This window comes from Saimiri boliviensis, chromosome 1, assembly GCF_048565385.1.
Source record: "Saimiri boliviensis isolate mSaiBol1 chromosome 1, mSaiBol1.pri, whole genome shotgun sequence".
NCBI lineage: Eukaryota > Metazoa > Chordata > Mammalia > Primates > Cebidae > Saimiri > Saimiri boliviensis.
The window spans coordinates 42,943,340-42,958,987 of NC_133449.1; the positions used below are offsets into that span (position 1 = coordinate 42,943,340).

The window sequence follows — 15,648 nt, forward strand, 5'->3', positions numbered from 1 at the left end:
AAGGAGCACATGGGTATTTTCTATGGTATATGATGGGGTTTAAGCAGCTATGGCAAATGGTAAGAAAAGATGTACAATCATTGATGGCAAGAAAATAAGCAACTCATGTGAGAAAATGAAATCCTTGACCAGATGATGGAGGCCAAGGCTATGTGTAGACAACATAGATAAAAACTCTATGCTTTGGCTTCAAATAAAATAAAATGAAAACAAACAAATACCAAGATTGTATCCTGGTTAGTTGTAAACAAGATGGGGCAGAAGGAGTGGGGAGATGGTATTCCATTATTCCCAAGCGTAGAAATTTGGAGAAAAAAAATCATCATACATGAAAGTCAGATTTAGTGTTTTGGAGAAGGAAAACTAACTCACATATGAAAAGCCGTATCTATGGACTTAAAATAACTAGTTCAACAACAGACATGTGGCAAGATTAACAAACATTGGAGATGACATTTTCCCCAATAAACGGAATTTTGTCTTCATTCAATATATGGAGCAGCTCTTTGAACCACACAGTGAAATAGTAAGTGGGCTCAGATTTGGGGGTCTAAATATAAAAGGAATAACAAAGACTTTCTTTTTAAGAACAGTACTGAAGGGCCTTGACTCTTGAGTGTCTTTGGCCATGAAAAGGCTAAAAAATCTTTGGTGTACTAATAATACAACGTGAGTAATAGAGACAGTAGGGACAGACCTACATTTGAGTCCCGGCTTTCCCACTTACTATTTATGTGACCTGAATCAGACTCCTGACCTGTAAAATGGGAACTATATTATCACCTCTGCTATGGTTTGAATGTCCCTGCTAAAACTCATGTTGAAATTTAATGCCACTATAACAATATTAAGAGGAAGAGCCTTTAAGAAGTGACTGGGTCATGAGGGTTCTGTCCTCATGAATGAATTAATGCTGCTATCTCGGGACTGGGCTAGTCATTTGGAGCGTGGGTTTGATATGAAGACAAGTTTGGCCTGATATCCTCTCTGTCTTGTGTGCTCTCTTCTGCTTTCACCCTTCCACCATGGGATGACCCTTACCAGAAGCTAGTGCCATGCTCTTGGACTTCTCTGGCTCCAGGACCAGAGCTAAATAGATTTCTTTTCTTAATAAATTATGTAGTCTGTGGTATTCTGCTACTGAAATAGAAAATGGACTAAGACAGCCTTACTGTGAGTCACTGTGAGTGTTCAATGTGGTACAGGAAACTTAAAATACCCATCTCAGTGCCTGGCCACGGCAGATGTTCTAGAAGTGTTCATTCCCTGCCCTTGTCTACTTCCAACACGGATTAGGAAATGGCATTGAAACTGGCACAAGTGTTCTGGCTAGTGAGTTTACATGTGGCTTAATCCTGAAATCTATCCTTCTCATTTCCTATAAACAAACGGTTTTACCATTTCCCTAAAGTTTATTCACACCTGTATCCTGAACTGCCTATATCTGGAGCTGGCATTTGTCTACCACAAAAAATGTATCAGATACGTTTTTTATTTTTTAAGACGGAGTCTCACTCTGTCACCCAGGCAAAGTGGCGCCGTCTCGGCTCACTACAACCTCCACCTCTTAGGTGCAAGTGATTCTCTTGCCTCAGTCTCCTGAGAAGCTGGGATTACAGGTGCATACTACCATACCTGGCTAATTTTTTGTATTTTTAGTGGAGAGAAGGTTTTTCTATGTTGGCCGATCTGGTCTCAAACTCCGGGCCTCAAGTGATCTCACCCACCTTGCCTTCCCAAAGTGCTAGGACTACAGGCGTGAGCTACCACACCTGCCCTGTATCAGATACTTCTGATTAATATCTGTCCAGTATTAAGGGTCTCTTTGTTGCTGAACTGCCCCAGTTCAGCCCCCATGACTTGCCTCACTTACGTAATTGCTTGCTCTCTGACCTTTACCTAGTCAAACTGCTAGTTTATACATATACCTCAGGTCTGGCCTAATTTCATACCTATACCTAGTTATTTGTAAAATTTCATTTTTTTTTGTTTTATTTATTTATTTGGAGACAGGTTTTTGTTCTATCATCCCAGCTGGAGTGCACTGGCATGATCTCTGCTTACTGCAACCTTGACCTCCAGGACTCAAGCGATCCTCCCACCTAAGCCTCCTAAGTAGCTGGGACTAGAGGTGCACACCACCATGTCTGGCTAATTTTTGCATTTTTTTTTTTTCTAATAGAGACAGAGTTTCATCATGTTGCCCAGGCTGGTCTCAAACTCCTGGGCTCAAGCTATACACCTACCTTGGTCTCCCAAAGTGCTAGGATTATAGGCATGAGCCACTGTACCAGGTCTAAAATTTCATTTAAAAAAAAAATAGGTATTTGAGAGGTTAAGGCAGGCAGATCATCTGAAGTCAGGAGTTCGAGACAGCCTTGCCAACACGGTGAAACCCCATTTCTACTAAAAATTAGCCAAGCATGGTGGCACACACCTGTAATCCCATCTACTCGGGAGGCTGAGGCAGGAGAATCACTTGAGCCTGGAAGGCAGAGGCTGCAGTGAGCCAAATCGCCCACTCCACTCCAGCCTAGGTGGCAGAGTGAGACTCCGTCTTAAAAAAAAAAAAAAAAAAAAAAAAAAAAAAAAAAAAAAAAGTAATACGTGCAAAAATAATAGAAAAAGCACAAAAGGACATGCAATGAAAATGAAGTCCCTTTTCCATAACCCTGCCCCCTGCCCACATTCTGTTCCCCTGAGGCAACCACTATTACTAATTTCTAGCACGTCCTTCCAGGCACATTCTGTTTTTTTATAAGCATCTATCTGCTACCCACTTGTTTATATACATCGTGGCTTACTATATATTAGGTTCTGATCATTACTTCTTTTCACTAATATATTTCGGATACCATTCTATTAAGAACATAGAGATTTCCCTCATTTTTTCTTTTTCTTTTTCTTTTTCGAGACAGGGTCCTGCTCTATCACCCAGTCTGAAGTGCAGTGGCATGACCACAGCTCACTATAGCCTCAACCTCCTGGGCTCCAGTGATCCTTCTACCTCAGCCTCCCAAATACCTGGGTCTACAGGTGCATGCCACTACACCCAGCTAATTTTTAAAATTATTTTTTTTTAGAGATGGCGTCTGGCTATACTGTCCAGCCTGGGGTTTTGCTTTTTAACCTTGCCCCTATCTTTTGTCTCTAGTTTACCCTGGGACTCTCAATCATCACTTCCTGTTGTTACTCTTCCATTCACTATGGAAAGACCACAATCCATGAAAACTTTAATGATATCATTCTCAATGGTAAAGATTTCTACTGTTTAACAGTTGGGTCTGCCCCCTGCTAAAGCAAGAGCCACTCCGGGAGGAAAGCCAGCGGCCTGAGAAAGTAGGTAAGGCATCTCCCGTGCATCCAGCCTTGAGCTAGGTGCAGGGAGGACGTGCATAGGAAATGGCTTCTGACCTGAGAATTTTATCTAGTGCTGGAGACAAAAACAAAGACAAACTTTAGAACAGGATGTAAGGTGTTAAGCCAAAAAACAAACAAACAAAACCCACCAAGGTAGACTGGAGAAATGAGGTTATACTTCCAACTGGGCCATGCAAGATGGGAAGAATCCAGAGACAAAGTTGATAAGGAAGGGCATTTTGAAAGTGGGTGAGAGGGAATTCATTTGGCTTCTCCAGACCCGAAGAGAGCCAGCCCGAGAAGATTAGAGAATGCGTTGAGAAGGTAGAAATAAGAGCAAGGCAGGTCAGGCTTTTAAGTGATGGGATACTTCACACTAACTGGGTGTTCCTTAGTATAATAATTGACTGCCTGCTCCCATGTGGCCTCACAGAGTCATAGCTTCTTGCCCCAAATATTTTTCTGGTTTTTGGTGGAGCCATACAGAGCCATAAAGAAAAGTTGTTGAGAAACTCGTTTGACTTTCAAGTCTGATGAGGAGCCCGGTTTCCATGAGCTTTTCAGCTAAGTTAGCATATTTTTTAAAGTTTCTAAATGAATAGAGGAAAGCTGACGATCTTTAGAGCCTCCTGCCAGACTGAAGTGTTTTGCAGCTTCCCTAGGCCCGGTTACAGGCTGGTGACCTTACTGGCCTCCTGGGACACTTCAGGAATCACTGACTGCTCCCACAACTGTGAGGCTTGGGGCCAAGTCTGATGTAGTCAACGAGATCATGGGAGGCTCCCTCAAATGCTGCTGCTTTGGAGTCCAGGAAACAGAAGATCTGCGGCCGCAAAGGAGGCCATCCATGGCTTCTCCTTTGAGATGACTCTGAGAGAAGTTCTGGCCTGGAGCCCACTGCTCATGACTCTACCCTTGGGGACAGCCAAGACCTCATAACATCCCTGTCTGGAGTCACAGAGCTGGGTTTCACTCTGAACTGGCTTCTAAGTCAGGAAAATAATTTTTTTCATTCTTTTTCTCTTGTTATTACTTGGTGTTTGTTCTGACTTGGAAATGGTGCACTGTGAGTTTAGGGTGAGCCAGAGGTTTGTTCTCAGTCTGTCAAGCCACTTTGATGATGGGAACAAAATCCCAAAGAACAGCACGCCAGCTGGACAGGAAACTAAGCCACAGGGTTTTGGTGGGCTTGGGGATTTTTTCTACCCCCAAATGGAAAAATCCTGGCATGAAGCACGGCATAATGAAGATTTATAGTGCTTGAAAAAAATCAAAAGTGATCAGGTTCTAGCAGATGCACTGAAAAGCAGCGTAACAGTGGCTTTCGAAGGAGGAAAAGGAATTCAGTACTATGCGGATGAAGTTGACGTACAGAAGGTGAAATGAAGGCCCTGTTAAGCCTCTTGTTTTCTTCCACTCTTTTTTGCCGTTTGTCCCTTACAAATACCCACGTGAGAACCTGATTAACATGTTTTTGCCTTGGGAAATCGCTGAGCTTCTTTAAATCTCCTGCCCTCTCTCCTAGAAATTGGGAGAAGCAGAAGGCAGGCAGAGAGCAGGCCTTCCCAGACACGTCCACAAAGGCCCCAGTGTCTAGAGGACAGCAGGAGTCTTGGGAAGTCTGTGATAAATTATTCACTTTTCCTGTCCCTTCCGGAATCCCAGTGGCTACAGGTTTTTTGTTTTTTTAACTGAGGCCTATTCATTCAGAAGACATTTATTAAGAGGCTACTGAGAGCCAGGAATAGTGGTGGGTTTGGAAATATGAAGATGAAGTGATTCAGTGACACAGTCACTGCCCTCAAGGAACTTAGAGTCCTGAATAGTGTTTTTCAAACTGCAGGTTACGATTCATTTAGTTGGTTATGAAATCAACCAGTGGGTGGTGGCCACCAAAGAGGAAGGAAAGAAAGAAGAAAGGAAGAAAGGAAGGAAGAGGAGGAGGAAGGGAGAGAAGGAGCGAGGAGGAAGACAGAGGGAGGAAGGAGAAAAACATAATCAGAGCGTATCAAAGTGGTGTAGTAAGGGTAAGCAACGTTTCATTACGGTTATATATCAGGTTTCCATAAAGTCCTTGCCAAGCATGAATTTTTAACAAGTTATCTTTAAGATGTAAATAACCAATAAAATGCAATAAGCTTAATAGTATCAAGAGAATTATGCTTTGTATCAAAAATGACAGTAGATATGTTGAAAGCAAACATTTCTGAAATTAAATATGCTATATCTTGAGCAAATTCCCTCTGTTACATTTTTGACACATGATTTCTATCTTACACAGCTATTAAAATTTCAGACTATGCATGATTTCATGTGTGTGTGCACAGTATATACACAGAAACATATGCATTCGGCCATATGTAAAAGCTATTTCTTGTTATGAACGGCTGTCAAAAACAAAAACAAAAAAACTTGAAAACCACTAGTGTAGCAGGGAAAACACACAACTACTCATGCTAGAGCAGGTGTCCCCAAACTACGGCCCGCGGGCCGCATGCGGCCCCCTGAGGCCATTTATCCGGCCCCCCGCCGCACTTCAGGAAGGGGCACCTCTTTCACTGGTGGTCAGTGAGAGGAGCACAGTATGTGGCGGCCCTCCAATGGTCTGAGGGACAGTGAACTGGCCCCCTGTGTAAAAAGTTTGGGGATGCCTGTGGTAGAGTATAATGGGTACCCCAAAAGGAGGGGTCGACAAAGTAACTGTTTGTCTGGGTGAGTCAGGAAGGGTCTTGGCAGAAAGCTGGAGAATGGGGAGCACGTAGACCAGGGCAAAGTGTCCCTAACAGAGGAAGTAGCATGTCCAAAGACTTGGGGACATGATATGTTTAGAGAATAACAAGTGCTAAAGGGAAAATGGTATGCGGGGGATAGGCAGGAAATGATACAGGATGAGTCAACAGGGTCCCAAAATAGAAGAGGTCTTTCAGAGCTCCAAAAGTTCCAGAGAGTGAAGACCCCAGTGGGACCCTGTCAGCTCAAGTCACACTGGACAGCTGGGGTCCCCACTCAACACTGTGAAGCCTTGGTGGGTTCGCTGGAAAAGAGAGTGAATTCACTTTGGACATACCAAGCTCCACTAGAATTTACTGCCATCTTCAGAGAGCTGGACACTGCTGTTCTGGCTTTAGGTTGCTAGTGTCTGTTAAGGGCTCTAAGACCCATGGCTTAACTTTATTAATATAGAAACATTTACTGAGAAGTATGGGTGATATCCTACCTGGGGTGGTAAAGGGAGGGAGAGGAAAAGGTTCTGGCTTTGCAGAGGTTATGATCTTGCTGGGGAAGGGGTATATGTAAAGGGAAAAAATACACATAAAAACAATCAGCATGTTATGGAGGAAGGCTCTAGAGGCACTGGAGAGATCTGAGCTGGTAAAAGAGAAGGAATTCCAGAAAATCAAACAGGTGCAGCTGGCAGGCTCATTCTAGCCTATCTGCGCTAATTCTCTTAGTTCCTATATACCCGGCTCAGATCACTTCTGTTCTCAAACACAATAAGCAAGAAGCATTAGAAGCTTCTTGCCACAGAGCCAGCACTGGAGTTAACGAAGCAATATCCTAGGGACAACCAGCAGCCCCATAATGGGCTGAAAAGAAAGAAACCAGACTGAGAGGAAAAGTGGGTGAGGGGCAAAGGGAGAGAAGGTAGGTGAGAAGGAGAGTGGAGGTTAGAAGAATGGGAGAGAGAGGCCAGGTGCGGTGACTCACGTTTGTAATCCTAACACTTTGGGAGGCCGAGGTGGGTGGATCACGAGGTCAGGAGTTCGAGACCAGCCTGGCCAACATGGTAAAACCCTATCTCTACCAAAAATACAAAAATTAGCTGGGTGTGGTGCCACGTGCCTGTAATCCCAGCGACTCGGGAGGCTAAGGCAGGAGAATCACTTGAACCCGGGGGGGGGGGGGGGGAGGTTGGAGGTTGTGGTGAGCCAAGAATGCACCACTGCACTCTGACCTGGGCGATAGAGTGAGACTCCATCTAAAAAAAAAAAAAAAAAAAAAAAAAAGAATGGAAGAGGGAAAATGGGGAAAGAGGGAAAGGGGAAATTAGTCTACACCATGTTTCCACATCCTGTTAAGATCCCTCCACTTGACACACGTCCAGCTACCTTATGCCCTTTATTTAAAAGTCACTTCAAGCTGGGTGTAGGTGGTGGCTCAGGTGCCTAGAATCCCAGCTTCTCTGAAGGCTGGCATGGAAGGATTGCTTGAGATCAAGAGTTCAAGACCAGCCTGGGCAACATAGTGAGATCCTATCTCAAACAGCAATAACAACAACAAACCCCCCTAAAAACCAACTTGCTTCAAAGCCCCTCCTCTATTTCTAGAGGATTACCTTCCTGACTATCCAGAAAACTACCTCTAAGGACAAGCTGAATGGCTGACTCGACCCAAGATATTTTGTTGACCTTTCTCTGGTCTCCCAGAGATCCCACTGGCCATCTTTGTAGTCTTGGCAGTTCACATCACTGTAACAGCTGTCCACAGACCAGACACTGCCTCTCTTTGTATTTGGTTATATCCTGTGGATAGGAGTTAGGAGGTACTTCTTTGATGGAGGCCACATTAAGTCATGTAAATGTGGAAGTATAAATTAAATAAAAAGAATCCACCTCTGCCATTCCGATTTCCATTTTTTTACCACGCCCCACAGCCAAGTAACCATCATGTGGCACTCATAGAGAAACAAAAAGGTATCTGTTTAAACCAAAATGCAAAATGGTGAACTGTAGAATATATATATTTAAACAAGTTATTTCCCCCACTGCAGCATGGAGAGTTTAGCTGAGCATGCAGGGCCAGCTGGCAGCAGCATGCAGAACCTGGCTGGCTACCAGGGACTGCTCGTTTACCTTGCCCTCTCTGGGGGAGGTGTGACGGCAGAGCTGCATTTTTATGGTATGCCCCAACATCCATCCTGCCTTTCTTGGCCTGGAGCTTTGCGAGTGTTTATACTCGCAGCCATATGTATATGCAGCCCCACAGCCCTCCTACTTGGATTTTCCTTTTAAAGTGAAGCCATCCTCCACGCCCTGCTCTGGTGGTTGACCAACTTATAGGGAATTCTTACAGAGTCACCACGTACAAAGTGAGAGACTGTGAGTCTGTCCAGAAAGTGACTGAAGGTCCAGCCATGTACTGCAGAGCACAGTGGGCTTTCCCTGGAAGAGCAGGTTTTGGTCCTGGGGAATGTAATCTGTGAAAGCAGAGGGTCTTACCCACTCTGCCAAGGTTCTGGGTAGGCATTCAGCAAGGCCCCAATAGTCTGCAGTAGGTACTTGGGTCCTCTTTTTAGGTTAGGGCCAAAGCCACAGCCTCCTCTCTTTCCCTTAGGAATGCTGCTGCTGGAGGAAGCCCAAGGCTTCAATGCCATGGCTTTGCCTTTCCCTCCTAATATTAATCACCTGCCTTTTCAGAGAGCCCCCAGGGAGCCTCCAGAATCCTCATATTTTTCCATCTTTCTATTAGGCATCTTGTTCTCATTACTGTACTAACACTCAAGCTATGTGCAGAGAATGATGAAAAAGAGACCTTGGTGTGGGGTTTGGGGTTTGTTCAAAGCCTGGGGAAACTGCTTTAGAGGGTGTATGTTTTTTATTCCTTTTATGAGAGATGCGTGTTTCCCTCCCTCTGTGACTTGTTTAAAAGTAAAGTTTAATATGCTGCCAGAGAAATTGCTGGTTAATAACTTAATAAGCTATGTGCTAGGAATTATGGGAGAAAAGTAGTATCCAAGAAAACTTTTATTGTACAGTTTGGGGCTTGGAAGATACATAGCTTCAATTCTTATACAGAATGTTAACAGAAGTCCCCTCTCTTTTCAAACCTTACTTTCTCTCTAAAAACATAAAAAAGAATAAATAGGTGAGGCGAATAAGATCTTCCGGATGCTGCCGGAGCTACGTAAATCGCAAGGTGAGAATTTCTAACAGCACCACCAACGGGACCGCGGTCATGTGAACTTGGCAAGGCACACACTTGGAAATTAACCCTGGTAAAAATAATAGCAGTGATAATAACAACATCAACATCTTACTATATTAAAAGTTTTCTCTTTAAAAATATTCTTACTTCATTTTATCTTTATAAAATTCTTAAGGAAGAAAACAGACATTATTATTCCCATTTTTACAAATCAACAAAGTAGCCCAAGATTAGGGCAGAAACCAAGAATAGAATCGAGGTTTTCTAAATAACAAACTGTATCCATGTGTCCCAAACACAACCAGGTGAAAAGTGAGTCAATGGGCCAAGCGATCAGAGACCACACAGACTGGCGCTGTATCCTGGTAGCCAGTCTGGTGAAAAGCACGGCTCCAAGTGCAGCAGTTTCCGTGAGGACCAGCATCAAGGCACGTTTTCAGCATGGAAATTATGCTGATAGAGACTTCCTTATTTGACAGTAGGCATTTCCTGCATCTTCTCAGCACTTTTATGTTTATACTTCCATTACTCACTATGCCCTCCCTTGCTCTTTTCTATTTCACACCTTCATTTTAGAGCTTCCCACTTTACAGATGAAAGTGAGGCCTGAAGAAATAAATGATAGGCCACAGCTTGCTGGTCGGTAGTCCAGCAGGGGCCGGACCCCGGACCTACTAACCCTGAGTATACTCTGCCTCTCCTCAACGGCAGCGCACTGTGTTTTCTGGCTAGAGGCTTCCACTCACCAAGTGCCTCTAGACATGACTCTCCTTATGGTTACACAGGAACGCAGAGCTTGCAACGGGTGAGGGCCCCTCTGGCTTAGGGAGTCCTAGAGTGAGCCCCTGAACTTGTCTGGGAAGGTGTTATTCCCAGAGGCCCCGGGCCAGTCTAATTGCTGAGGAAGCCTGGTCATCACCAGGGGAAGGAAAGAATAGTGAGACTTTGGAGGACCTCTCTCCAAGATGCTCCCTTGGGCCCATTCATGTAGGACCAGCTCATGTTGCCTTCAGCCCTCCTGGAGGTGGCTGAAAGCCTGGCTGCACGGGACAAACATATCAGGGCTGAGTAGCTCGATATGATGGCAGACAAGTGCTCCCGCCAGGCCAGGACACTGCCGTAAAGCCCGCGTCAGTTACTGACTTCAGTTAAAAGTACTTCTCTACCAGGTCACTCCTGGAAACCAGCTGTGTGACCCGGAAGAACTCACTTATTTAGGTGTTAAAACTTAGGGACAGCCAGCCAGCTGAGAGTGGACTGAGGAAAAGGATACAGAATAGCTAAGTTTTGATGGCAAGAAGGTCTGGAGCATGAAGACCCATCCATGGAGGGCAGCTCCTGAGAGAGGGCCCTCGCAGCCCAAGGACACGGAGTTGTAGAATTTTCCGCAAGGATGATCAGGCACCAGGAGAGGAAGAAAGCGGGTCAAGAGACAAAAAACAAACTTGCTATTTACATCCCTAAGTTGAGCCATCTTCTGAGACAGCCATATCTTTTGAATAGGGAGAAGCTGCCTGTCCCCGTGTCAATTACCTTTTCTACAAATATCGGCTTAGATTAGATCACTGTTTTGAAACAGGGAGTCAGGGTGCTTCTCTTAGTCTCTTCTGGGGCTACCAACGGGAGGGAAGCCATACAGGTGGGTCTTCAGGCCCCCACCTCAACTTAAAACCATACTGAAACCATCTCTACTATCTTCAACATCTTGAACTTCCACATAAGCTTGTTTGAAGAAAGAATTCCACCAGATCAGATGATCTCTAAATTCCCTTTACTGTTATAAATTCTGTGATTCTATGATATTCTTAGCAATGTTGGAAGACAAAAGCCACGTGGTCTCAAGTGCATACAAATATCTCTATTCCCATTACTAGTAGGCAGGCAACAGGGGCTTCCAGGTGACAAGGACTGCTGATAGAGATATTTCTGTTAATCCTGAAGAGAGACTAGAAACTCTGATGACCACTGAAGGGGGTTGGAAAGATTTGAAGCATTTAGTGTATTTCATATGCATATAGATAGCAGCCTACTTACCAGTGTCAGCCAGAGCTTGTAGACTTCCTCTTAACTCCAGGATCAAGTCCATATTCCTCTGGCTGACATCTGAGGGCTTCCACAACTGCTCTCTACAGCACAGCACTTCTCCTTCAGCTCAGTCTCCTCACTGGCCCATGATCTACCATATGCACTCCCTCCAGTGTCCCACTGCACACGGTGTCTGCCATCTTGACGTGTTCTTTTCCCACCACTTTTTGGTGTTTCCAAATCACACTCTACTCTCAAATATCTAACTCCTCTTAGAAGGCCTTCCTTATCTCAGTTCACATTCTTTCCTGAACTCTTGTACTTACTGTATGTACTTCTATGTGCTTCACTGTCTAGATTTTCTTTTAGATTCAAACGTAACTAAACTCTGACAACAGAGACTCCATTATATATATATAACTATATAATACACACACACACACACACACACACACACACACAATTAGGTTCCCACAATGCTGAGCACTGTACTAAGATTCCTTTTTTGGACTTAGGCAATGAGACCTTCACCACTTATTGGCAACAAAGGTTCTGTATTAGCATAACTTAGTCTCCAATCTGAGACAATCTTTTTTTTCTTTTATTGGAGACAGAATCTTGCCCTGTCACCCAGGCTGGCATGCAGTGGCACTATCTCAGCTCACTGCAACCTCTAACTCCCAGGTTCAAACAATTCTTGTGCCTCAGCCTCCCAAGAAGCTGGGATTTCCAGCCCATACCACCAAACTAAAAAATTAACCTTATCTAATGATTAAATTCACCTATACTTTAAAGACTTCTCCCTCCTCCTGAAGACTTCCTTGACACCCATACCCTGACAAGCTGGCACTTATCTCTCCCTTCTCTGCTTCTGCAACACACTTTGACTCATTCTAGCATTGACACAATCTTGTTTATAGTTAACTAAATTCATACTTGTCTTACTTGTGGGATTTCTGAAACAATTACCATTCATTCATATATTTCACACGGTGCCTACTACATTGCCTTGTAATATTTGTGACTCTGAATTGACTCTAATTCACTGGGAATGGCTTAACGAAGGTAACAAAAGTACTGATTTATCCAAAAGATGGAAGATGTTACATGCTAAAGAAAGAAAAATAACCCACTATATTAGGGCTTTACATAATATTATGAGAATGTGCTGAAGACACTTAAAACCTGCACTCCCTTGCAAGCTGCACAATGACAACATTGCCCAAATCTTCCAACAGCAACACCCCAAGAAGCCAACAGCTACAAGACAGAGCTTTCTGAGCCCTCTATTGAGCTAACTGCCATCTCCAGGTTAGGTCTGCAGATTTCTATATTTAACAAGTAGAAAGGATCAGCAGTTGGGGGTTGAATTCTTGGTGTGTGTGCAGTTGCGTAAAAGGACTATTTTTATTTCTCGCTGCAGTATGAAGAAGCTTTGATCTTGGGCAACTTGCTCAAAGGCCCAGTGTAATATATTGATCACTTCTGACTGCTTTTACCCAGACTAGTTTCCATAAGCTCAGTCTGTCAACAAGAAATACTTCATATATTTTCAAACTTCACTTCTGCTCAAACAGCTTATTCCTTTAAAACTTGAGGCTGTATTTTTAAAAGGAATATTTCATGAAGAAAATGTTTTGCACCTTGTCCCATTGGCTTGGGTTGAAATGTGATAATGTCTCTTTTTGTATTTAAAAAACACAAACAGGATCTCATCCGGAGATATCATGACCTTAAACATTCCTGAGACGTCTGGAAGGGAAGCAAACGTATGTCAGCATGCTTGGATCTAAAATACACCAACTGCATTTCTCTCGCCATTCAAATCTGCATGAGGCTCAGGTGACTTTGAATAGGCTGGGCTGGAGGATTAAAGAGGGGTCCTAATGAGAACCTCTCTCTTCCAATAAAATCTAGCAACTGAAAAGCAGTTACTACCCTCTTCCATTTTTTCCTAATAAATTTTTCTAAAATTAAAAAAAGGAGGATACTTTTTTAAAAGAAAAAAAGGAAAGAAAGAAAAAAGAAAAAAATGAGAGAAAGAAAAGAAACAAACCAAAGCAAAACATAACCCCCAGCAACGCCTGGAAACTTGCTGTGTGGCTAGCCATCCCTGTTATAACTTGCTTCCCTTAAAGTTTTGGCAGGGACCACAAATGATAGCCTTAAAATGCCATATGATCATGTGAATATTTTAACCATCATCCCGGACTGGATTCATGTCCACGGCATGGAAGTGAAATAGCAACCTGCAGCGGTGGCAAAGGGCTGTGGCCTCTTTTTGAGTCACTGTGAAAGAAGGATCTCTTTCTTTGGGAGTGGACCAGTCCACGAGGGATTTGGGAAGGAGCTGACAGTGGGAAAATGGAAGCAGACCTAAACCCCAGTATTTCTGCCTGGAAAGTGTAGTCTCTTGTGTGAATAAATCTGGTGGTTAGAAAATAAATGCTGTTTTCAGCTGTTGTAAAAGCAAAACAGAATCCTAAACCAGAACTTCTGCAGCTGGCCACAGACCCCCTAGGGAAAAACTGGGATTGCCACACAAAAGCCTCAGTTTTGTCTCTATAAGCATATTTTCCTTACACATTTAAATCCACAGGCCCTCCAGGAGCACACCACTCAGCTCAGTGGGGTCCAGTAAGTAAGAGAGGAAAGGGAGAATGGCTGGGAGTGTGGATAAGGGGGTCACAGAGGAGACAAGAAAGTTGACTGAAGCGTATGGCTGAGGGAGACCGAGTAACAGACGAGGTGCACATGGAGGACTGCTTGGCGTGTGAGGGGCACTTACAGGGAAGCAGTACATGGACATGAATGGATCGTACAGTTAATCACTTTTGCAAATTAGAATTAACTTGGGGTAGCAAGTCACTAGGTTTGGTCCATAGAGTAGGTTTTCAACAAACATTAGCTCCCTCTACTATCTTGTCCCCTCATCAGCACTGTTTTATGCAAACATTTATTTCCAAGGTTGCTTTCCTCGTAACCTTGGAACCTGGTCTTGTATTTCTGAGAGCCTGTTTTTCTCACCAGAATATCAGACTGTTATTTTTCAAAATGATAAACACACTGCATGCCAACAAAGCACTGGTCCCACACCAAGCACCGAGGCCACTGGGATGGCTGCCCAGACAAGGGAGTATGGACTTCCCAGAGAGCCCTGGGGCCATGAAGCCCCTCAGCACAGGTCATCCCAAATGGGGAGGGAGAGAATCTTGGGCTGATCCCTTCAGTAGCCTCAGCCCTCTCCTGCAGCTCTAAGCTCAGCCACAAGCCCTTGAGAATAAGGGCATGGGGATGGGAGTATTTCAAACGGGGGAGCTAGATGATCACAGAGCCTGGCTCTCTGACCCTGGCTCTTCAAGCTATGTACTCTGTCCCCTGGGACCTGGTCAAAATGGAGGATCTGACGGCCCACCCAAACCTAGTGAATGAGAGTCTTCATTTTAACATGATTCCCAGGTGATTCATGTACACATTTCTTTCTGAGAAGCACTGTTCTCTAGAATGCTTAAATTACCGCCATTCAAAACCCTCACATAAAAACACTGTCTGCACTGTCTGGACAGACGGAGGCAGTGTGGTGAAGTACAAAGAGCCCAATAAGGTGCTGGGAGCTAAGCCCTCAACTAATGTTAGTAGTTGTCAGATAGGATGTTAATTCTGGTGAACTGTGTGAAAACGGACAAATCTTCCAACCTCTGTGGGCTGCAGTACTCCACATATACAGGGATGAGAGTAAACTATTCATACAATAAACTTCATGATTCCTTCCAGTTCTAAAATTCTAGGTCAATGATTCTATTTGATAAGAGTCTGTTCTGTTGCTCTCTTTACACTGAAGTAGTGGTTTTAATCCACAGTTGTAGTATTTGATATGGCCTGGCATACAGCAGGGCTCAACAAGTATCTGTTGAATGAGGTGATACAGGGATATTCTATTTAAGCTTCTACTCAATAAAACCAGGCTGAGTGGGGCGGCTCATGTCTGTAATGCCATCACTTTGGGAGGCCAAGGCAGGAGGATCACTTGAGTCCAGAAGTTCTAAACCAACTTGGGCAACAGAGCAAGAGCCTGTCTCTACTTAAAAAAAAGTTAGCCAGGCGCAGTGGCACATGCCTGTAGTCTCAGCTACTTGGGAGCTGAGATGAGAGGATCACTTGAGCCCAGGAATTCAAGGCTGCAGTGAGCTATGATCATGCCACTGCATTCCAGGCTGGCTGACACAGTGAGAGCCTGTCTCTCAAAAAAATTTTTTTTCATGCCAGCACTCCTGGCTAATTTTTGTATTTTAGCAGAGATGGGGTTTCACCATTTTGGCAAGGCTGGTCTCAAACTCC

General features: G+C 44.0%; 1 protein-coding gene across 7 annotated transcripts in view; it reads right to left on the minus strand.

Moving 5' to 3' along the window:
• Positions 1–15,648, minus strand: part of THADA (THADA armadillo repeat containing) — a 368,932-nt gene that overhangs the window by 91,607 nt on the left and 261,677 nt on the right. The window lies entirely within an intron of this gene.